The 25,335-nt window shown below is 38.6% G+C and overlaps 1 protein-coding gene across 17 annotated transcripts in view; it reads right to left on the bottom strand.

The window, feature by feature from the left end:
- The window catches only part of HDAC9 (histone deacetylase 9), a 498,787-nt gene that overhangs the window by 247,096 nt on the left and 226,356 nt on the right, over positions 1-25,335 (bottom strand). Inside the window, exon 1 of one of the 17 annotated variants that reach the window (XM_052800664.1) lies at positions 20,729-20,749. The exons of the other annotated variants lie outside the window; for them this stretch is intronic. The gene's annotated coding sequence lies outside the window, so the exon portion shown is untranslated. Of the gene's footprint in view, positions 1-20,728; positions 20,750-25,335 lie in introns of those variants that run through there. 17 annotated transcript variants of the gene reach the window in all.

The raw sequence follows: 25,335 nt of genomic DNA on the forward strand, positions 1-25,335 counted from the left end.
GAACTACCACAAAATCTGCACAACCACTAGCTACTCATCACTTTAGACAGACACGCTCTGCAGAAAGCACAGCAATAATAGGGTCTGGACATGGTATAAATACAGAGAGAATGACCAAGAGTCACTCCACCTGAAAGAAAGGAGGTCTGGAAATACAGACAATGGAGATGTCATTGATTTCACTCATTCCAAGTATGTGAGTACTATTCTCTCAATTGAGAGCTATGCACCTGATGAAACACCACAAAGCAAAGCTGATACCGAATACTATTACCTTTCACTTTCTCCACAACTCAGAGTCCCAAAGTGACAAACTGACTAGCTCTCGGTTCAGAAAGAGCTCGCTTATGCACCCATAATATTCCATTTCATTTCCAATCACACCTATATCTGCCAGAGAAAAAAAGAAAAATGAAATTGATAGTCAACACACATGCAAAAGGGCTCCTGAAGGATTTACCTTCAATGCCTTTTGAATACAAGTAAAATGAATGGCTCAAATTCCATGCCAGAGATGATAAAAAACTAGCATATGATCTTTCTTAAAAAATCAGAAATGACCAAATGTCACTCTCCACTATCCTCTTAATTCACCCATTTCCAGAACTTGCACCATCTTTTATAGAGCTTGCTTCACCTCTTCTTAGAAGATATTCTGATAAAGAGGAGACTAGTTGCAGACTGGGATGAAGTTGCTGAGATCTCACCACTAATTACAAGGAGGCTGACTTCAGACAGTGCCATGCTATATTTATCACCCACCTCTAAAAAGGTATGGAAATCAAATGCCATAAAGCTGCATGACTCGGGGTCACAAGGCTGAGCAACTGTAGATCCTGCACTCCTTGGAACAAGGAGACCAAGGATTCTTTGTTAGTCAACAATGACATATATGGCTGTATGCCATGTATGATACAATTTTGTGCAAATGCATTTATACTGACATATAACACATGTTATTGTGGCATAAGGTGAAGATCTCACCAATGCTACTGGTGGGATCACCCTTTCTGTTGACAGGGGCAAACTATTACAGCCAACAGTTAACAAGAAAATCGTTAGGGATCATTTGAAATCCCTTTTTTTGAACCATCCGGCATAATTTTTGCTGCCACCTGCTTGAAATTTAGCTTATTGAAATGTGTGGTTTTTGACTGGAAATGATGTCTGGCAACACGATATTCAGCTTTTGATTCCTGTATGCCAGCCAATGGATACAACATACATATCCAGACACACAGTTTAATACTACAATAAATGAAATACAAAAAAAAATAAATCAATAAATTTTGTCTCTTCTGCGATTCAAACCCTCAGTAAAACCCACCGAAACAGCACCTTATGACTTTCATCCAATGATGACCTTTCACAACCATCTGAAGACACGCACAAAATCTTGCCAATCACTCAGAAATCTGGCTAAAGGCCCCAAACTTCCAGAACTGAGTGAAAATCCTGTGGCTCAATACACAATTATCTGCTAGTCCAAATGTCTTAAGAAAGCACCTATGTGCAAACGACACAAAAGATCTTCAGAATTTGGCCAGTTTCTGAAAAACGGTTGCCCACATGGAACTACTCCAGAGCATGGCAGGTAGAGAAGCTAGTGCTCACTTCAATTATTTCTGAGATCTCAGAGCAACATTAACCCTCTTCAGAGCTATCTTCTGCTTTTCCAGTGTGGACCTGCTGACCATCTTTCCCTCAAACGAAAGAGGGAGGCTAGATGGAAAACTACCCACTAAACTTTCCAGTCCTTTAAATAAAGCCCTCTGCTGAGACCTTAGAGGGCATGTTCTCCCCATGTGTGTGTTCAGTTCCACGTGCTTCCAAGTTCAAAACACTGCTACAGTAATGAGATTATCCTGATAATGCCAGGCAGGCTCACGTGACACAAGCTTCAATGCAGTCCCCATCCAGGCTAAAAACACTACTGGCTTTTCCAATTTGGATATCAAGCTGGTGGATACACTCAAATAGCTACCTTCTGCAACCTCCCATCTGCAGAAACTGCCATCACAAATTTCCCCATTACCATTATTACAAAGAAGAGCAAAAGTAACTCACTTGTAAACCAAAAGCCATTCCGACCTGAGAAGTATGTCTTTTTCTGAAATAAACGTTACTCAGTTCTAAGAATTCACACAATTCACTTCCTTTGCTCTTCCTTGACAATGTCTATTTAGAAGAGATCTATTTATTCCTCCGCACATTTCACAGTTCCTGTTTCTAAATGAGAATCATATTAACAAAGGGTAGAAAGACACAAACATGTCTCAAGAAAGCAAGACTGATTTCTATAATGTATGTACAGTGTTGTTTCCAGAGGGACCCCCCCCCAAAGCTTCAAAGACAGGCATCAATGCAGTTAGCCTTTCAAGACTTACTGATCCTACCATGAACTTGCTGAAAATGAGAGAAGAAAGTAAAAAAGTGTTTAAGATAAAATGAATAATTGGAGATAACTGTATTACACTATAAACAGTTTCCAATTTACCTTTCATAAATAAATGTCAAAACTGACCTTCTTCCAAGAAACAGATCTGCAACTATTTCATGATAAATGATTGTCCTTTCACCTATTATTGTCACGTTGGATTAGAAGCACTTCTTCCTTCCTCTAATACAGCGGACTCCATGTTAAAGTTATTTCAAGATAATATATTGTACTTTCAAAAAAAACCCAGCAGAGTGAAGGGAATGCACTTCCCACAAATTCTCTCCATGCATAGTTATTACTCTCATTTCATTATTTTTCTGCTTAAACTAAACCACCTATGTCCTATTTCATACTGCAATACTTTCAGAAAAAAAAAAGTTCAAATACATATAAAACTTCTGAAAGAATACAGAGGACCACAGCACAGACAGCAAGAAGAGCAAAGCAACTGCAGCAAATGCTGCCCCCGCCAAGCACAACCATATTTAAGGAGATTATGTAGTGAAATTCAGATTTTTTTGTGGGTTTTGAACAGATACTGTGTATTTTTCTCCCTTCCCATGCTCTTTATAAGCTCCTCACCATCACCTCCAGGTACTACTCTTGACTATGTAACATTTGCTGGTACCTCCTCCCACTGTGAAACTTTACTGGTGGGTTCATTGAACCAGTGGTATATGTTGGCATGGGCATGCAGAGCTGTTTTCATCCCTTCCCTGCGGTTTCCTTTTCCACAGTAGGCTACCCAATATTACAAGGCACAGTCTGAACCAGTATAAACTTCCTGCTAAAAGACTGTGGTTCCAGTCCTCAGCCCGACCTTGGGCACCAAGGACTGACCACAGTCTCTTGAGTACAGAAGTATCAACATGCTACTGGAGTTGCTGAGTAAAATGATTAATGCTTTGAAATACCTGCATTTGCTAGCACAGTACGTTCTTAACTGTTTTCTTAGGCTTTTTGGAATCTGAAGCTTGCACCACCATAAAAGAATAGAATAAAAACACAAACCCATGCAGGTTTCTTCTCAAAACACTTTTTGGGCCATAACATAAACCCCACTGCGTGTCTGTGTGCCACTGAAATAAGTTATCTACTTAAAAGTAATATTATTTGAAAAGCATCCTTAAAAGTTAAATTCTTGAAATTTTGTTACATTTATATTTATATTTTAATAAATCTACATATAATTTTATATTCATGTTAATTTTAATTTTTTTTGTTTTATTTTACTATTAAACATGCTACAAACACACAATTCAGTTGAAAGCTGCAGAAGCATTGGGATCTGCTATCGCAAAACAAGCTAAAAAGGAAGAGCAGCTAAGAAAAAGGTAACATCAACTTTATTTGAAATTTACATTTGAATGTTATAAATATATGAGGAGAGCTGGATTAAGAAACGGATGCTGTAAGGCTATGCCAAGAGCTGCAAAACAAAGAACTGTTTGATCATACTAGAATAGAGTATTTCTTCTTACATAATGTTCCAGTCAATGGTTAGTACGGAAAGCTAGAGAAAAATGGCTCAAGTATAACCATTATTCCTAAATCTGAGAAGAGCTTAAAATTACACCTCAGGGAGCTAAGCTGCTTCACGCTGTGCGTAAGCTGCACATCTCCTCTCCCAGCAGTTCTTGCCAGCCCTCCCAAGCAGGGTGCAGACCATAACAGATCTGCTGTCATAATCCTCTCCCCAGAGAAAAGGAGGAGCTCCCTGGTCTTGTTTTACGAAAGGAGGTGAGACACTGGCTGAAGTCACTCTGAATATGTGTGGCGTGAGTCTTAATTATAGTCACATGAGATACGCCCAGTGATAGCCCTGATTGCCTTAATAAACCAATATGTATTGACAGAGCCTGTAAGAAGCAAGCGTGAGTGCTGTGAAACAAGCAGGAGCTGTGTAAGCAGCAAGAGCAAGGAATTATTTCTTCAGGGATGAATATGAATCTTACATCCCACACTTAGCTAGTAAAACATAATCCTGTATTTAATACAATTAAGCCAATTAACACCATATGAACACTATTTTAAAACTTGTCAAGTTGGGTACCCTAGTGCCTTGGGAACAGCCTTCATTCAGCAATGATAAAACCACTCTTACATTAAGCAGAACTCTTACAGCACAGGAGCACCACTTGAGATCAAAAAATAGCCCATGATAACTGATAATGACAACTCCCAGTAGCAACCTCCCAGCCATTTCACTGACCGCTCTTGCAGCCTGTGAAAGACAGAGCCACTAATATGAAGCTACAAGTCTTTAGCTAGTTTCAATCTAAGTAAAGAAAACCATCTAGCAAGAAATCTCACCCAGCCAGCCACAGGGCTGTTAAACTGCTTTGCTGAGGCTGGCTGCCACTGGGATTGCGTACTAGGGGCAATGCGGTGAGGAGGGGGTCTGCACTGCTAGACAAACCTCTGTTCCCCCACTGACACACCGATTTCCCTGTTGTATCCTCTTTTCTGCCATTCCCTGCTGGATGAGTTGGCGCAGTATGGAGCATGAACAGTCAGGTAAGGACAGAGAAGTGGAAGTCACACTCTTGGTCCTTCTAAGACTCTGGTTGGGGTCCTCTCCCAGTACTTGCCTGCTTACAGCTGGCTTCAGGGCACCAGCACACACAGTAAGACGGGAAAAACTGAAATAATTTCTTCCTTTGTGATCCATAAGGGGCACAGAGTAGAAGCGGTTCCCATAAGTGAGCTGGAGAAGAAGGGACAGAGCTTGAGAACTTCACAGAATTTATTAAGACGGAGTAATGGAAGAGGACTACAAACTGCTGCTGTAAGGCTGATAGCTCTAATGAACCACTGCACCATGGTAGACTTTGACGTTTGGGTAAACTGGACTGAAATAATCCATGTCTGCCAACTGTTTATCTATACTTATGTCCCAGTTGCCAGTATCATTCTGATGTGACAGTTACACATCTTAAAGGACAATGAGTTTTAAGCCTCTTTTCAGCCCAACGATGTAAATAAGGATCACAAGTAAATACCTATTGCTTTCACTTGAAATTGCTACAGATTTTGCTCACATCTTTTGGCCAACTTCACCCGGCTGTTAACCCTGACCAGAGTACTCACCAGTACAACAATTCTCTTAGCCCAATAGCCATTTCACACTATTTTGCTGATCTATGATTCCACTGTGAGAAGTGTATTTTTGTAAAGCAGGTAATTTCTTCAGAGAGAAAAGCTTAAATGGGTGAAAAGGCACTGAGGGAAGTCATGCGTTTAACCCCATCTCATGTAAAAATGGGGCAGGCCTTCAGTCAAACAGATGTACAAGGTTCTGCTAGTTTTTATAGTATTTACAGAGATAAAAGGCATTTGAAAGAAAATCTGTGCCTTTCATGTTAATTCCTAACATTTCTCCTGCCCCCCTTGACCCACGCTCTTGGCAGAGTCCTGCTTAGAGTCAGTCTGCCAATGCCAGGCTATGGCAGTCCCCTAAAAGTAACACTACTTGGCATGTTCAGAAAAGGGGGACTGGCGAAAACCACATGGCCAAGTTGGAGCCTCTTTTCTGCTCTCCCTCTCTCTGCAGGGACAGAGCAGAGCAATGGCAGTGGCAAATCTACTGGCAGATACCACATTTATTCACATTGAGAGTGCAACCTCCCTCATATGGACATTTTGCGATCTCTCTTATCTGAGCACATATTTATTTGTGCATATACATTCTAAAAACTGATTGATTACACTGGAAATTTCCCTGCTACTACATCTTAATATTTAGATTGATAAACAAGAATTTGCGGTCTCTGGAAAAGATCTTATGAAATGTCTGGGTTTTAAACTGCACCTTTCAATTACCAGTTTAATCTATTAATGTGATACCTCCCTCACCAGTTGTTGTAACTATTGCACAATCCTTTAGTCAGAAATGCTACAATGCAGTGTTATATATATGAAAGTCTTCTCTAATGCCAGTTTCCCTTCTGAAAACCACCATATGATTTCCTTTTCAGATCATATTAATTAATCCCCCATTGGATTAAACTGCTGTGGTTTGTTATTTGTTATGCTGTTAGCAAACAGCTGGCTCTTACTAACTTCAGTGTAGTTTGTGTGCAACTTAATATCATCTCCAGTACGAAACCCTTTTAAAGCTCAAAAAATGGTCTGTAATCTGTACGTCCTGTTGCATGGCATGTTTAATTTATAAACACTTTCATCTGTAGACAGTATTTTCCCACCGCATTTTTGTTTGCAGTTTCGATGGCAAACTACAGATAACAGAGCAGGCAGCTCTACTGTGAAAGTAAAGATACAGAGCAGATATCATTTGCAGAGAGAGGTATGCAAAAGACAGTAGAACCTATGTACCATTCAGAGCACAACAGCTCTTTGTGGATAAATGATGAAAGACATGATTTCTTCCAGTGAGTAGTAAGTATGCACAACAAATAGCTGTACCACTGTTTATTTTAAGAATATACCACAAAATGGGGAGAGCTACACAGCTGTTATCTGCACTTCTGTTACTGACCATTTCAGTGGTGTTTCTATAAATATTGCAGCTATAAAGACAAAGATTTAAAAATAGGTCGTAGGCATTAGGAGCAGATTATACTGTACAGGTGGGAAACAATGATTTCTGGCACAAGTACAGATGATGTCTGTGTTCAACATGTGGGAAGTCTCCATCAATACAAATCAGCTGCCACCAGTGCTGAATGAGCTCATGTCATTGCAGAGCACAGCATGAATCTTTGACACAGCTCTATTGCCTTCTCTAAGATACGTCTATATCTCAAGGGAGTAAAAAGACAGAAAACAGAAACATTTTTAATGTGGGTTGTGTGAATAGTCCTTTGATGTGTGCCTATAATAAAATAAGATTGCATATTCCTGATTGTTTCTGGTATTGGGTGAGAGACTACAGAGAATTACACAGAAAAGACAGACTTGCCATTCCTAGAAAACACAGTCACAGCTAGGGCAATTCAGGTATACAATGCCTCTAAGCCTAATTTCCCCAGGGAAACCTTGTCTATGAATGTCAAAGAGCACAGTATGGCTGGGTGCTCTTGAGAGCCCTAGCTGCACAGCTTTTCCTCATCTATCTGGAGTGGGATGGGCACCAGACAGATTACGGCCACCTCACTATCCACCAAAGAATCCTAACTGCCTTCCTAAGAGGTACAAAATAAGAACCATCCTGGCTGTCTACTTCCTCCCGGGATGCATCTTTTGGACACATCATTCTTCTGTCCTTGTCCTGCCAGTTCTCTTTAAAGGAAACATAAGAAAGGAGAGCATGGCCAAAAATCAACAACAAGAAAGCAGTCACACACTTGTCACACTTCTTACAGGTGACTCTTTCTTTAATACTTTAATAAAATCTTACCATCTTATAAAGTTCAGTATTTTTATTATCATAGTAAATATGACATATATCAAACCCTTGCTTCTGTCAGTCATATAGTTTCAAAATTGCAGCTTTTCCTTTGCAGCTAGCAACTTATTCCTCATTCCTTCCGCTTTTGCTTTCTGTCCTGCCCATAAGGCAGAAAGAAAGGGAGAAGAGTGGAAAACCTGTCCAAACAGCACTTGCCACCATTGAAATATGTCCAGTATGAGCATCCACAGACAGATTTACAGAGGAGAAACTAAAGCTCAAATTAGGACTCAAAGTATAACGTAACTTAATTCCCCTCTGGTTTTTGTGAGGAAGAAAATACAGAGAGAATATGCAGAACATCAAGAAACAGTGTTTTGTGGAAAACTACATCTCACACAGACTTCTAATTTACAGCCCAAATTGTTAACTAACAGCTGAAATCAGTTCAAGATTGATTGCTATACCTAAAGATTAATATACATTCATAGAAAGGTCCCCATTAGACACACCTCTTAAAGGAGTAAAAAGATTCCCCACATGGTTTTCAGCACTGGCCAGGATGCCGGAGCCATGTTCTTCAGCAGGAAACCACACAGTGGAATGCAGAAACCATAAATATTACCACAGATCAATTGCCAGTTGAAAACTGTTGCAGAGACAATCTATTCCTTCAAAAATGTTTGTTCATTCATACAGAATCCAACTGATCTGCTTTAAAAGCCTCTTCCTCAACCGAATTCTTAGATATCTGTAATAATTCCATTTAATGCAACATATTGGCTTTTTTGGCTATTGCTACTAAGTACTCAACTCTGCTAATCGTCTTAACGTTTTATTCCGTAAGCAGTGAACTGGTCTACAGAATTTAAGAGAAAATGTTAATCAACTGCATAGATGTGTATTTAAATATAATACGGTTATTAAATTAGATTTTAAATTGGCACTAACTTCAAGTAGACACTCAAGAATAGGAAAAAGTAGTTTTATGGCTGTTAGTCTACATCAAACATTGAATCACAAATGCTTGTTTTTTCCAAAGGGCTTTTTCCTTTCATCTGTTCTCCAGCTCCCCGCCACATTCCCTGCACTCAGCTTCTAATTCTCAGTTCCTAGCCATCAACACAAGCTCAGCGTTCCAGTTTATCCTGTCAGGTTTTTCTCTTTCCTACCCAGGGAAAGCAGGAAGAGTAACTGAGCACAGGAATGACAGATGTCCTTTTGGTACTTGGATCCAGGTTCAGATCCAGCCTATGGCAGCCAAAAACTAAAACAGCTGAGCTCTGAAATGGAGCATATTCACTGCAGATGAAATCTTCAGGTTATCTACACAGTTCTCCAACTTTTATCACACAGAAACTGTGGTTTTACCAAAGGCTTTATATTGGCCAGATGTTTACAAAAATAAGTAAATAAAATGCTTTTTTCTAGTATGACTGTACTTTTCCCTCCCATAACAAATTCCAAAACTTTTGCTCCTGAATATGAACACACCCTATGCTTTAAAGATCAGCAGAAATTTTAATGTGAGCACTTTATATGAGCCATAGCAGCAAAGCAGGTAAGGAGACTTGTGACGGGCACAAGACTTGCTGGCCATGCCTTGTTGCAAGCTCAACATACCTGTAGTTGAGTAGCTATAAAACAGTCATTCAGCCTCAGGAACCCAACGCCCATGAGACTACATGCAAAACCCCACTGGCTGTGAGTGACCAAGCAGGTCTGACATTAGACTTTCTGTGTTGCTTTTTTTTGGTTTTGTTACATATGTCTGAAATTTATCAGGAACGCAAACAAAACTCATCATCTTTGAAAAGCTACTCACCCTCAAAAACCAGCTGGAAAGGAAAAATCTAGTAAGATCTACCATTACCAGTCTTGTGTACTATAGGCAAAGAAGCACAGGTCACACATCCATGAACAATGAATTCAGAAATCTGGGGGGAATTCTGACTACACTGAAGTGAATATAAAATCTCACATGTACTTCAACAAGGATGGATTTTACACACACTGTTAAGAACTCAATGATTTTTTAGATTTATCTCGTTATCCATGGCCACCTCTTCTTCTGGTTGAAGTAAATTACAAAACTTTCCTTAATGTCTACTTTAACAGTCAAATGGAGGAATAATTTCAAAATTCAGGATGGAAGGTGATTTGCTACTGAGACAGAGCTCTGTAAGCTATGAGTAATTACTTCATACAATTACAAGTCTTAAAATTTCCAGTGCACTTACATGTATTGAAGCAGAAAGCAAATAAGACTTATCTTTTTTATCTTCTCATTTTTTAAATACACAGGAGATTTTTCTCTTTTTTAAAATTTTTTTTAGTTTCCTGAACTAAAAGCAAAAAGGTAAAATGTTAAGGCCCTAGAAAACCTTTATAGGTTTGTTTATCCTTCCCCTGCCAATGTAATATCACAAGCCTCTAGTAGCTGCTTATCATAATTTATTTAGCTCCATGCTCATCTTTGATTTGTACTATTCATGAATGGTGGGAGTGAGCTACTGTAAATGAGTCTTTGACTAAGCAGATGATCTGAAATCAAGGAATAGAGTACAAGAACTTGGAAGGCTCAGAATAACTGAGCAGAGAATATAATTCAGATGGCACAGAGATTTCGGTTTGGCAAGGATGCAATTTACAAAACTCACACTTCATCAAATTCAGTGAAATCCCTTCACTGGGGGAAATGAATTGTGTAGTAGGGTGAGATGAGAACACTCAGGAAGTATATTTGAGGGTTTTTTTCAGAATTGGGTAATTGTTATATGGAGGTAGATGTGCCTAATCTAAATGAAAATCTGCTTTGCATGATTCCTGAAAGTGTCTTGAAATATACATTAATTTATTCCTCTGGGCAAATCTTTGACATTGGTTAAAAAAAAAAATATATTCCTGCATAATACTGAGAAACACAATCTGGTATGTTTAAAATCTCAGTGTATATTCTCCCTTAATATTATTATTTATTTTCAAACTAGTTTAGAATGCAATTAAGTCCTTCAAAGATCCTCAGCTGAAAAACTAAGGTTTTTTTCTGAAAACAGACTTTAGCACTAAAAAAATAGAGAGGAGATGGATTCTGTTGGTAACACAATTGAAGCGATGCTGCTCTTAAGAAACATTTATAGGATCTCTGTGGATATAACAGTTGATACATGGCATTAAGTTACAAAATCTTCTCACACGCAATCTTGTTTCTAAGAATGAAATGTTTGGCAATGTATGATGTTAAAGTTCTCATTTTTTCTAGTGAGAATTTAGCTGGCGTGTATCTTTGGAATCAGCCTCTATCAGATGAAACTTGAAAGTTCGAAGCATCAGTACTTTTCATCGCAAGATGTTGACAGTAAGAGGTTGCGTTTTCAGCAGATGGGAGTAATCCCTTTGTCCTCCTATTAAAAGAGAAAGTCCTGTACTTTTGAAAAACAGAGATCTAGTGAAAAGCAGAATTTGGGGAGAAGTCCTTTACTCATCAATCCAGTAAAATCCACTGAAGATTATTATTTTAGTTGAAATGAGTAAGCATCTTCTATGGACAAAATTTATGTGGGGGTTTCCCTACCAAGGAGACACAGAATGTTAGTTTCCCTTCGTGATAGTATGCTTGGAATACACTCCCAAAATTTGTCCTGAGCAAAATTATTTTAAATGTAGTCATATTAACCTGTTTTAATAGAAATTCTAAGTGTTTTACCTTTCCTGATAGAGAGTTAATTTGATCTCAGCTCATTCTTCCCTGGAGTGAAACCCTACCTTACTCAGTTACTGAATACACAGAAAACTTACTGCATATTTATCATGGGTCTGAACTAATGACATCAGTGAATATCTAGCTGCCTAGAGCAGGATGATGGGGTAGCTCCGCTGACTGAAACAGAAACTTTGCCAATCTGTGCCACCTTTAACATTTTGCTAGGTAAAGCAAAACAAATGGAATCCACAATCCCTCCACTTTCCAGCACTATTAAATGGATTGTGGAACTACTAGTGCTGGTGCGCGATTTCCTAAGAATTCAAAGCTTGAGTGTTACAGTCCTCTTTACTTTGACTATATGTCAGCCTTTCCTCTGCTTTCTGAATTGAGTTCTCCTTGTTCTTTGGACTTCCTGGGGTATAGTAACCATGGAAAATAAATCTCTTTCCTTGTCTTCCATATCTACATTTACCACCAGCAAACGTCATTAAATCATGAAAAATTATTTCTGTCACATTCTTAAGAAAGCTAGATGACAGTCCATCCTGAGAAGATCAAATCCAGTGCATAGAGAAATGTAGTGAAGTTTCACACTTCTTGATGATTCTACATATTCTAACAATGACAAAATATACCTGCTACTTCTTTCATTCATTTCACTTTTTCTTTTATTGAGAGCTCAATAGTTCACTCCACAGTCACATTACAGCTTGAACACCTATGGTAGTTGAGAGAGGCAAGGAACAAGCTCTCTGCCAGCCTCCCTGTAAAGAAGTCCAGCTGAGTCAGTCTGCAGAAGGTTAGTAAGTTAATCACCATGCTCATTCAATTCTTTTATCTCAATTTTTTTATGTAACTGCAGGTTCTGCATTTTCTTCCAAGGACACTGGGAAGTCATTTCATAGAGATCAATAACAAGGACAATGTATTTTGATTGGCATCAACAACCAGGTTAAATTCAAACTGGTGCTCTAGCGATGAAGATCTCAAGATTATTACCAGTCCCCTGAGCTAACCATGCATTCCTCTAAAATGAACTTGCTAATTCTGCCTAAAACTCATTTGTGTTGCTCACTTTTCCACTGTTTTCAGCAGAGTGCTTTACATTATGAGCAACCTCTTCTACGGAAATTCTTCCTGGATGTCTTATTGACTAGACAGCACACCTGTATAAATTCAATCCAAGTCTTTGCATTAGCTATGATCTTAAACTGCTGACTGGCAGATTCCACTGCTTTCCCTTGAGAGTGCTATATGCAGGGTACCTCTTTAAGTTCTATTTAGCCTCCTTTCTTTTAAGCTATGTAGGCTGTTCATATCCTTTGTACTACAAATAGAACAGATACAGTTAATTGAAGGCATCCCTGCTGCTGAATTTAGCCTGCTAGTCTGGTAGTCTGAAACTTCAGAGGAAGTTCCTATAACACAGAATGAAAGGCTACTTTAATTTCCTCTGACCCTGTTACAGACCAAAACTTTTTGACAGGAAGGATTTTTTTGATATAATAGGAAGAAGCAGTTTTACCCTTCCAGCGATATGCTTCTAGCGCTCACATCGAGCAGAAGCTGCATATCTTACTGGTATACAAACACCAGCATACAGGAATCCTAGCAGGATACAAAAAACTAGTAGGAAAAATTTGATTCTCCAAAGTGAGACTTTTAACTGACTCGCAGCAACACAGAGAAAATATATTAGAATTTAGGGAAAGTTTTAAAAACATTTAGTCCCTTAAGAAAGACCTTAGATGCCCAGTGTCAGGTCTCAGCAGCCATTGGCCTTCCAAGTGCTTTTGAGAATCCTCAGTTCCTTATTGCACAAGTTCCTTCATGCCTAAATAATTTTGAAATGTGGATCTTAAGTAATGGAGTAACTGCAGAGTTTAAGTGCTATTTTACCTCAAGAAGATCAGCTGTCCACTTGCCTATACATCTAGAGAAGGAATTCCTATAACGTCCCCTTTCCATAGGGACTGTTAAAAGGTGGTATAGGTAGACCTCTTCTGCGAGTGCTCAGATTACACTGGAAACGTGCAAGCACAACCCTAGTTCCGAAACTGGAAAATGTCAGCGGTTTCTTTGCTACTGTTTCATTTATGTGTAGTCATTATTTACCAGATTGAACTACACTATCATACACAGTTTACTCTTTCCTGAGGAAACAGGAGGTGGTGCTGGTGAACCTGCTAGTATACATAATTGATCAAATAACTTGAAAACCTGCAGAAGCAGAAGAAATTTACCTTATGAACCTTGATACTACTTTTCTTGAAAAGTGTGCTTTAATACTACTTTTAAGTACTTCAATACATCTTTAAGTAGGAGAGCATTCAGAAGCCTGTGATTCTGATACACTATTTCCATTTTAAACTCTACCCTATTTAGGATTTCCATTGCTGTTATGTTTTGCTCTTAAATAAGACTGAGCTTGGAGGTCTTGACCCCATTTTCTCAATTGCTTTTGCTAATTTAACAGAAAAGGTTTTGAGGTTGGGACTGGAAATAACTAGCTGTTTTATAATTCTGGATTATTTTCTTTTGCTCCAACCATTTAATGTGGCTGTGCTTCTGGAAATATTTTTTTTTCAGGTCATTAAACTGTAAATTGCAGTGGTGGCTTTCAGGAATTGGGGGACGTGAGGGGACAAATTATAAATGACCAAGTTGTTTCATTTAGAAATACACTTTCTCTGAATGACCATTAATTACTTCCCACATAAATTTCCTAGTACTTATATATACACAACATCTGTATGGGTGAGTCTGAGCATGGTTGATGAATTTGAGGCGATTTATTGAAACAGACCTCAAAAAGGTTTTATGCTAAACACTGCGGGGTCTTTTCCAATGCAAGCTTGCTTCTGCAGTGGCGAGTTCTGGAAATTTTTGAGAAGAGGGGAAAACCAACCACCTACAGCACATCAGAAGTGAATGACAGCAGAGCAGTCCCCATGCACTACGCTCTTTTCCTGTTGGTACCATACAAAGTCGGGTCCCAGTTCGACGACTTAAAAAAAAAAAAAGTCTAGTTAGCTATCTCACTCTACCAGCAATGTGCAGAGGAGGGGGCTCTAATTAAGGGCTCTAAAGCAAAGCCCTTAATTTCAGAAGAAATACATATATATTTGAGTTCTTTATGGATAACCAGATGCACGTAGCTGCGTAATGCCTTGAACACAAGCTGGGGGGGATGTGCTGTCTGTTGCCCTCCAGCACCACAGTGTCAGCCTTGGATGTCTTGGGCTGAGGGAAGCCGGCCCCAGAAACCCACCAAGGAAAGCCAACCAAGACACCCTAGAAAATTTACAACTGTGCTGTGACACTGTGATGGGGTGGGGGTGGGTATGTTTTCTTTTAATGAGGGCTGAATATTAGTCACATCTTTGCATGTTGTTCAACACTGCTGATAATGTTGATAAAACAGGATGATTGCTGCACTAAAAGGACATTTATAGAAAAATTAGCACAGATGGGGTGAAATTATAAATACGTTGTCTGGACATCTGTGTCATTTATACAGAAAAAAACTAAAATGAGTGATAATTATCCACATTTGGTGGAGCAAATGAGGAAAGCTTATTCACTGTGTAAATAATACAGTATGCCTTTGGCCCCACTCCAGCAAAACTATATAGGCAACAAACCTTTAGGCTTGCACTGGATACTCTCTGATTCTTATATAGGCACAAAGTAGCACTGGGTTTCTCCCATGGTGAATCTATAAGAATAGTATCAATTGACCATTTCACTGGCTCCCTTCTCCATATTACATACACTCATTTATAACCTCAACATGCTAAATGACAAAGCCTTTAAATACCACTAGTAATTTATAAAGATTTACCAAAGTTATAGCATGCAAAAAAAAGTCCCAGAGAGCTGAAGGGCCTTTAATAACATTAGCTAACCTAAACTGTCTTAATTCCAAATTATACATTGTTTTTCAGTTCACTAGTGGTGCTCTGAAATCTGCATTTTTTATGAGGATGGCCATGTTTTCTTCTGGTGTTATTTACTTTCCTGAAGTGTCTTCTGCCACTGTAAAGTTACATAATACACAGAAGATGATAGAAAGACTTCCCTAGGACTTTTAAATTACTGTCTATCATGCATTGGTTTTGAATGTACTTTCAGTCACAAGCATTTTATTTATCCTTTAGGGTGATGTGTCCTTTGAGCACAATTGTTTATTTCAGAAATGGCAATAAGAAAAATGAGAGGTGGAGTCCATTTCAAACATAGCCCTCTCCCCCGAGACATCAGTTTTCCTATGGATGCTGTGTGGCATCCATTATATTTAAAATGGCTTGTTCTCCTCTAATTGGATTCCAGATGATTATTTTTGCCAAAAACAAAGGTTTTCTGTGTTCTTAAAATAATTAGGCCTGATTGCAAATCAAATTACCCAATTTCAAAGGCTTGTTTCCCTCTCTGAAATGCCTGTTACAGACAGACTACAGATGACTAAGTCTTGTGTCATCCTGTGGCTTTATTAGGAGAATGTTCTAAGTCCTTCACTTTCCCTGTAATCAGAACTATAATTTCTTCAGGTTATTTTAAGACCAAGCTACAGCTAAAGCAGGAAACTCAATTTTATTTTGAGCTCCAGACATGTCGACACAGCAAAGCAGGGCTCCAGTTTTATAGGCTATCTTCTTACATAAAGCCTAACACTGGTATTAAATTCAAGTTCTCTATGAGATGCACCATGCTGACTACTATCAGATAGCTCTCTATTCATGGAATGAAGAGTGGCACAAATGTTTGTTTTGATAATCTGTTTATAAGCTACCCTTGTAGAAACAATATAGGCTCAGTATGGCCACTTCCTTCTCTCTCTCATTCATTTTTAAATGAATAAGGAAAACAATCCTGTACCCAAATGAAAGAGAAGAGATAACGTAACAGCAGAGACATGCCCTCAAACTACCTAACAGCAAGCTCAGGGCATGTGTTTCCATTTAGCTCTTCAGCTTTGTTAGTGGCATTTGTTTCAGTAAAATTGCAGTAAGTTATAGAATTAATTCTACGGAGGCAGACAATTTACTCTTAATTCTGCTAAGACACTTAATCATGATGTAAGCTGTTGTACTAATAGCATAAAGAAGGTGCAATCATCCTTCACAACTATCTACCTTTAAAATGTAAAAAAAATCTGACAAAAGCTTTGAGAAGACATACAATGAACTTTAGAAAACTAACGTGTGATGAAATGTAAAAGCAAATTAGCAGCGACAGTGCAGCCATGAGGTTTTCTTGAGGCTGTGGAAAAAATAGAACATGGTTAGTACTCCACTACTTTTCAACAGCCTAAAGTGGGCCTCACAGCTAAAATGTCATCTCACATTTGATCTTCTATTGCCAGGATATAACTTAATTAACTCTTTTTTGCCAGTTCGCTGTTTGTAACTCAATGGAACATCATTCCTGCTTTTCTTTAATGTCTTCTCATCCTCCTCGAAAGAGCCTGAGGTTGCTCACAGTAATAACCAGTTACCTCTACCTATACCACATTACTTTCTGCGCTGTTCCTTTCTCTCCACTCCCCCTTTCTCATTTTTGCCCACTAATGAAACCTGTCTCCCAACTCTTGTTTTATCTTTTTACCTTTAATATCTTTCACGTTCCCTTTCCATCTGCACTGTGTACCAAGAAGTACACAAAAAGGAACTGATGCTAACAAAAGAACTGCTTACTGCTCTGGGAATAAAATACTGCTCTTCCCAGTGAGAATTCACCTGTGCTTTTCTCCTGTCTTTCTATCTAGCTTTCATACCTGTGGCTTTTATCACTGGGAGAAGCAACATCGTCCAAATTTATTATTACTCCTATTACTATTATTACTGTGGTTATTAGTATTGTTATTACTCTTAATAAATAGTTGCAAATTCCTAAAGCTTTATAAGCTAATAACTAGATTATGTCCCTAGTGGGAGTTACCTGAACATGAAAGGGAGGGAAAGAGCAAAATGGATCTTCCTTCTCTCCATATCACTTGCCCTTCCTTTGCAACTCAGAAGCTGTAGGTATCACAAGGAATCATAACTGTAGTTCACGTCAGGAGTTCAAACTGGTGCTGACATTTGAAATACTCCTTTTAAAACTACAAAAATTAGGGACTTAGAAAAATGAAAAATATTAAATCTAATGAGATGGCGTATAAAGGTATGAATGTATTCCCCAAGTCATGAATGGTTCCAACTCCAGCTTACAAAAAGGCTCTGTATCAGTATGATAGCTTTACTTTTAAAAGAGTAGCATGCTACATAAATGAAGCGGAACTATGTAAGGCTATGAGATATCCTGCTAAAGACAGTCCAAGTGTCAGGAAGACACTTTAGTACAGGGAGTGCAAAATTGCTTATTTGTGCACTTAAGTTAGATGTAGATTTACATATTATATTGATTCCAGGCTTGTTATCTGGAATAGTCATTCTTATGTCACTCCCTTTATGGGAATCTCTGTGTCAATGCAAATGTTTTAGGGACAAGCAAGAGCAAAGAGCGAGCCTAGGCACTTTCACACATCAGCAAATGATATACTTGGTTAATCAGAGGCCTTATTTTCACTACGTTTCATTAATGCTTTTAGTAGGTGAGCAGAGAATTTATAGGGGTGAATTTAATCTGGTAACTTCACTGCATGGCTCATTTTAATTCAGAAAGCAAAGCACCTCTGAACAGTGACCACAACAGAGAAACTGTGGCTATAAAGCAAATGGATTTGTCATCCCTGACCCGAGCATTACCAGTAAGAATCACTTCACTGAGTTTCCACTCACTCGAGCCCACTCAAATGGGTATATTCCTGGCTCTAGGTAAGCCATGTATAAGCCCAAAGCATCGATGTTCTACATGAGAAGATAATTGCTGAAGGCAATGAGAAATTGGTCAGTTCTGCTTCCTAGACAGAAACTAAGAAGACAGAGCAGAAGTATTCAAAAAGAAACAGCTAAGCAAAATCAGGATGCATCTCTCTATCCTCACCCCTCCTTAACACATTAACTTTTACACATGCAAGACTAAATATACCCAGTGTTTTGGCTGCGAGAAAGGCTGATCTCGCCACAGCACTCAGGGAGAGATTCACGGCGAGGTGTCAGCTTGGCGCGTTTGGGAGGAGCACTGAAGTGCTCCGAGTTCCTCCACTTTGCCTTGCAGTAAAAGTGACTGCAGAGCATCAGAGGAAGACCTCAAGAGGGTCCAACTTCCATTGATTAGGGATTCTAATGAAGATGTACAAACAGCATCTACATCTTTATAATGCAGACAACTGCCAATTAATTTACTAAAGAAGAAAGAAAATTCTCCTACCTGTCAGAACTGCACATATAGTGAACCACTGTTTCTCAGTTTTCCTGACTATGAGCGACATGAACTGTGTATGGTTACGAACACAATCAGGCTTACATTGAAACCCAAGCTGATTAACTGGAAAGAGGCTGACAGTAAATCATCTCCTCATGACTGTTTGGAAGTTTTCGCCAAAGACTCCCAGGAGAAACATTTCAGCTTCTTCCTCCTCCTTTCCTCCCTTCCTCATCCATCCCACTTCAGCATGACCCTGTTCGTTACAGCTCTGTTCAGGCAGTTACTGGAGTCAGCTGACAAGATATTATACTTAAGCTGCTGCCTTTCCTTCTTGTCCTAACTTAAGAAGTCACCAAGAAGTGCCACTGAGAGACTGGAATGCTGTAATTCCCGGGTTCTTGTAGAAAGATTGAGGGATACGGTGGTTACCCCCAAAACACTGGGAAGGACAGCTTTTGTTACCCTGAGGTAGGAGGTTTGGAATAAACCTGTGGTCATTGTAATCGAAGTGCAAAATATTCCCCAAACTGCATTCATAGCAAATGCTTTCTCTCTTTTATATAAGCTCTAGGTGTTCCCTAGAACAACTGTATGATTTATAACCACCTGCACAAGTAGCTTAATTCTGAGATACCCCAAGTTCCCAATTTTGTGATCTTCAAAAGCTTGAAGAACACTTTTTAGGTGGTTTTATTGCTATTGCCAGCTAATTATTGTTTCAAAGGTAAAATATCCATAGTCGTTTTGATAATATATCCAAAACAATGGAGAACTTGCTAGTGAATACAGAGGGATACTATTTGTTTCCAGGATTTTTCTGAAATCGTAACAGCAAGTCAGCAAAATAATGCCTTGCATGTTGCAGAAAAGCCACTGGAAACAAAGAAGAACCACTAAAGATAGTTCACAAGAACTGACAGCATTTCTTAGAAATTCTATATTATGCACTTATTTTGTATCAGACACTCACTCTCAGCAATTCTTACCTAAACAGGCTTCAGCAAAATCCAAACCAATGATACGTTGGAAGAAAATGTTATGACTCTGAGAAATCATATACAACATTTTCATGAAGCAGGGCAGAAGGTTCAGTTAATTATTCCTTGCCTGTAGTGAAGCTCACTTCACCCTGAATAAAGATAAATCATCTTTTGCCTCACAAAAGTGTTTGGCTTTTTAAAGATGAATAAAAAATTTTTTATATTGACTGACTATGTTAATAGAACTCTATTCACACTGCAACATTAAGCCTCCAAACTCTGCCTTAAATAACAATACTATATTACGTAAGCATGCTGAAACCTCAAGCCCTTATCTGTTTAATGAGGGCACCATGAATTCATAGTTATTTGCTATGTTTGTATTTTAAATGCTCTGTGCTTTAGTTCCCATCCATAACACAGCAACAACAACCTCCCACATTTCACAAAAGGTGTTGTGTGAATATATGAATATTTAGGAAAGTTGCAAAAGGTGAGCTCATGAAGAAATTAATAAATTTTGCATACTGAGTAGGGTACAAACAGGGTGTAGTTAATAATGCCTGCAGCCATGCACGGAACAATGAAGTTATAGAAACATTTTCATCTTTCAACCACTCTGGACATAGATAAGGCAGAAGTCCTATAGGAAGAAAACGTGATGTGATTATGCCGTTCCTATTCCTACCAGCTTCTTGAACTTTGGTCCCTTCTCAGGTTCTTTATTCATTCTTTGCCACTTCCATCCAAGCTGCTCCTGGCTCCTATCATTCAGCCAGTCTCAACCTTCCCACCATGCCCCAGCTTCCCAGTAGTCCTCAACCAGACTCAGTCTCCTTGGCCAACCAGTTGGTTCCCTCCCCAATCAGTTTTCTTTTTTCCCCTTCTCTCCCTTATGCTTCCAGTTTCCATCTGGCCTTTCATCAAAGTCTACTCCTTACCACGCTTGGTGATGGAGGTGGAGGGGTCTACAAGAGAGTTGAGGGTACAACAGGCTCCTGCCTTCAATTCAGGCACCTGGAATTGCACCGGGGCTGCTTTCAGCTGCCCTGCCTTGAAAAACAAGACTGCTAAAAAGGACAAGAATGCAACATGCTAACCGAAGACAGAATACCTTGACATTTTATCAGCAACACAATAGTAAAACTTGATCTGCAATTTAAATTTGGCCAACAAAAATAGATTTGCACAGAGAAAGTGAAAAGTTGCCTTTCAGCCACAAATATCACATGCCAAGTTCCTGCTCTAAAGGCAGAAACCACCAGAGTTTTGTGCTCTGGAATAAGGCAGACTGATGGAACTTTTCAAGGACAGAATATTTTATTTTTGTCTAGTTCCTTTCTCAAAAATGGTTGAAATGTTTTGGCCAAAAATAACAGGGGAAAAAAAAAAAAGAGAATCCACATTTTAGCAGACAGCTGAATGGCACCTTCGCAATCCTCACAAATATTTAGTGTCATTTCCTTCTAAACCATAAATGTTAGTAGCACATCACACTAGTCTGAAAATCTCAAAGATAAGCTTCTTTACAAGTAAGTCTCATCATTTTTGACCACTGCTACAATGATGATTCTGTTCTAATCTGGTACAAAAATGTGGCTTTAACAGACAAGAAAAACCAATACACTGATAAGCTGAATGGTAAGAATTAAACAGTTACTGGCAATGAAAGAGGAGACTTACTAGTTCTTTCCTGTTAACACATGGTTAAAAATAAAGGGTAACATATAATTCATGGGACTTGATAATCATTCCACCTTGCTATCCTAAAATGCATTTTCCCTTGCCTGTTAAAAAGCCCAGGTAGTACAATTCCAGGTAACAGACAATTAGTCTATCCAATGTAAGGCCTCATATAAACTTGTGACTCCTGTTGTTTCCCAAACACTCGAATAATTTCACTAAGTTCTTTGTAAGCATGAGACCAGAAATTAATTTCCCCTCCTACCAAAGGTACTTCCTCAAAACATTTGCTTCTGCTTTAAGGAACATAATTTTTAGAAAGCACTTTCAAAGGCTGCAATCAAGTTTAAGATGACGATGACCATCCAACCAAGTTAGCAATGCCACTGGAAAAAGTCCTTCTTAATTTGAAGTCTGGAATACTTAAGACAACACAAAACTTTTCAATCTGCTGAGTCAAAGATCTGGTGACATTTATTATGACAGCAGAAAGTGTAGGACTTCATCATTTTACCATAGCAATTGTAATCATTCTTAGGAAGTAATCATTAAAAAATGATTATACAGTCTTTTAATTCTACCTAATTCTTTAAACATAAGGAACTTTTTCTTGATCTGACATTATCAGAATCTCTAAACAAAAGGTTTTCTGTATAATAGATATATGGAGTGAGGTCCAGCGATAATACGCACCATTTCAGATTGATGAAGAATTTATGGGTCTCTAAACATCAGTGCTTTAAACATAGGGTATTTGCCTTCTTGGATCAGAACTAGAATATTCAACAGCTTGCAGGCGGAAGTCCATACAGCGCTAAATAGGCATAACACATTATTTTATTTGTAACTTTATTTATTGAAAATTTATTTCCAGACTTAGAAAACTGAATAAACTATGGCCGTTTCCCCATAAAGACCTCTGTGCATGTCCTGGGGTTCTTACCAACGGCGTGATCACAGTGCCATAATAAAAGTGGGACAACAGCTTTCATTTACTTCTCTGCTTACTTACAGCAAAGTAGCTTCAGCAGTAGGGAGCTCAGCATTGCCTAACTGCCTGTATAATTTTCTCACTTCTCAAGCAACAACAACAGCAGTGTAGGCACAGGTGCCAGAAGAAATGTGTAAGAATATGTAGTTTTGCAGAGGCTTCAAGCTCAGCTGTGCATGGCAGCCCTGGGGCCTCCATTGTAAAGATAAAATATTTCCTGAAAGACTGAAGAACGTCAGCACAAAATTTTGTTCTTTCTATAATAAGTAAGAATAATACTTAATTTCATGCTTCCCTTTTCAAGTCTGTAAAAGTATGTAAGCCTTCACACATGCACAACATTTGCTTTTGGCTTAAGTACAAGCAAATGAAATTTCAAATCAGAGGGTAACTTTTTCTGAATATTTTTCCATATATAAAGACAAGTGACTGAAAGAAAATGGCAATTTAATCCCAGACTTTACCAGCTGGCATCAGACATAGATTAAGATCATTGATTTTGGAACAGCAATGGATTTTTAGATTTTGGACAAGTAGGATATCTATTCATATCACTGTGAATAACTGATCAACATTTTGCATTATTTAGGAGACAAAGTCACATCATGAAGTGGACAGGAACTGGCACCCACCTACTAGACAGACAGTTTTTCTATACATTTTATCAAGTAAGCAAACATGCCCTAAGGAACACTGCAAGAAAGTGACTGTTACCAGTATAACTGAGAGCTGTTCCTATTTTGTGCTAAATTATTGAAGTAATTTGAACAAACTCTAAAATCTGCATAGACAAAATGGAAGTAATTTTCTTTTTTTCCAAATTATAAATTATTTTATAAAGTCTTTGTGTTTTCTTATGTAGTGATTTCTCCCCTCACAAGGACAGGTTTCACCACACCAAGGTAGAGTCTAAGCATTCCAAATGTGTTATGATTAAATCCATAGGTTTGCATGAATTGAGAAAGAACAAGGGGAAAATGACAATAGAAATAAAAATTAAGAAAAAAGTTGACTCGCCCTTCTTTAACTTTGGGAAAGGTCGATATGAAACAAGGATACTGTCAGTAAGGAAGGTGAAATAAATAAAGTGATAAGGACTTTTACACTATAAGACAGATGCCTCTTGGCAGAAAAATATATTAAAGTATTTATGGACAGCTCATTCAAAATGTAACAAACATTAAATACTGAAATGTGCCACTATGCATGCCAAATAATTTTCATCTCAGTGCCATTTTCACTCATTGGAAATCTGATGGACTGCAGATTGGTTTTTTTATTCTTTGATCTAAAAAGTCATAGTAAACATGCAAGTGCCATCTTAATAATCTTGGGAAATTAACAGTTATTTTTTCTTAATTAAATTTAGTCAGTTCTAATTTTCAGCATGCCCCAAGGTTCTTTATTCTTTTCATGCATAGGGGCCTTATAAATAACATAAACAAATCTTACACACGTAAGACATCCTTCAGGCCAAAGAATCCCAAGCCAGCCAGTTTATGAACACTTTCACCTTATTTTCTTTGTGAAGGGAGGAGTACATCCGTGTGTACAAGGACCACTGTGTAGCTACTGTGATGTCCCAACACCCTTGAGTTTTTCTGCTAGTGTAAAGCAGTGCAATTCAGGGAAGTCCAAGAAGAGGCATCAGCAAGCTCTGCTGTATACTGTACGGGTCATCCTGAAAAGAAACCCATGAGAAACACCTTTTATGGCACATGAGATACAACTTTCCCAGCTTAGAGGAAAACAGACTCACAGGTGACAGAGGAAAAGATCATGGCAAGCCCTGTGAAGAAGGAAAAATTAAGAAATACTACACTTTATACAGGCTGCAAACATACAGCTCTATACTCAAGTTTTCATAAATTAAACCAGATCTCTCATTTCCTAGCAGTCTAATCTCTTAAAGGCTGGACCTTTCCCAAAGCACATGTGTTTCACATAAGTGAAATTACCAGTACCCAGAAAACTGTCAATATTCAGACACTAACTGTAAGATATGAAGACCGTGGCACGAAATGAGGCAAATTAATCCAGGAGGTAGCCGGTGCCTGCTCCGCAGAGAGAGACAACAGGCAATTACTGCTGATTTCCAAGGCTACAACCAGCACTCTCTTAAAAACTTGTCTCAAATCCAGGAGAACCAGAGGTATCCAGTCTACCAAACAGCACCATACCACCAGAGACAACTTGCATGTGGGGCATTCCATATTTCAGAGGGTGGCCATGAGCGAGAAGTTGTTATTCTTCCAGTGTTGCCATCTGGCCAAAGAGGAAAGGTGGTTTTGAGTGTGGCCAAGAAGGAATGACAAAAAGATGTGGCGAGTATAAAATCAAATTCCTACCACTGCTGCCTTCTGGCATACAGGATTTTCATTTTTTCTCTATTACCCACATGAAATAATATTAACAACTGTCTTATTATGACAGAGATTTTTGAAAGCTGAGAAAATTAACAGCTAAGAGGTATAGAGGAAAGATAGGGCAAAGAGCCAAGTATTAATTAAATGCCTGAGAGATTGAAGGCCCATGTTCTGAGCTATTATACAGTGGATTCAATCCACTACTGGTTAAAAATCTCAGGTTCAGGTGTGCCCAAAAGCCTCTAATTCAAGAGCAGAATCTGCCTGATTTAACAGCAGTGGAGATGTCTGATGGTGCTAACAGCTCAAGAATATAAGGCTACTGAGCATGAAATCTTGGGCAGAAATGAGCAGAAATTATATTCCCCTCCTTGTACAAATACACATACTTCTTGAAGCTATGCAAGCCGAACACGTCTACCATGATTTGATCAATGTTAACTCAAACAATATTTACGATGGATATTGCATGTAACAACTAAAGCCATAAGTCCTTCAACACTATTAT

The sequence above is a fragment of the Harpia harpyja genome, chromosome 1 (genome assembly GCF_026419915.1).
Source record: "Harpia harpyja isolate bHarHar1 chromosome 1, bHarHar1 primary haplotype, whole genome shotgun sequence".
NCBI lineage: Eukaryota > Metazoa > Chordata > Aves > Accipitriformes > Accipitridae > Harpia > Harpia harpyja.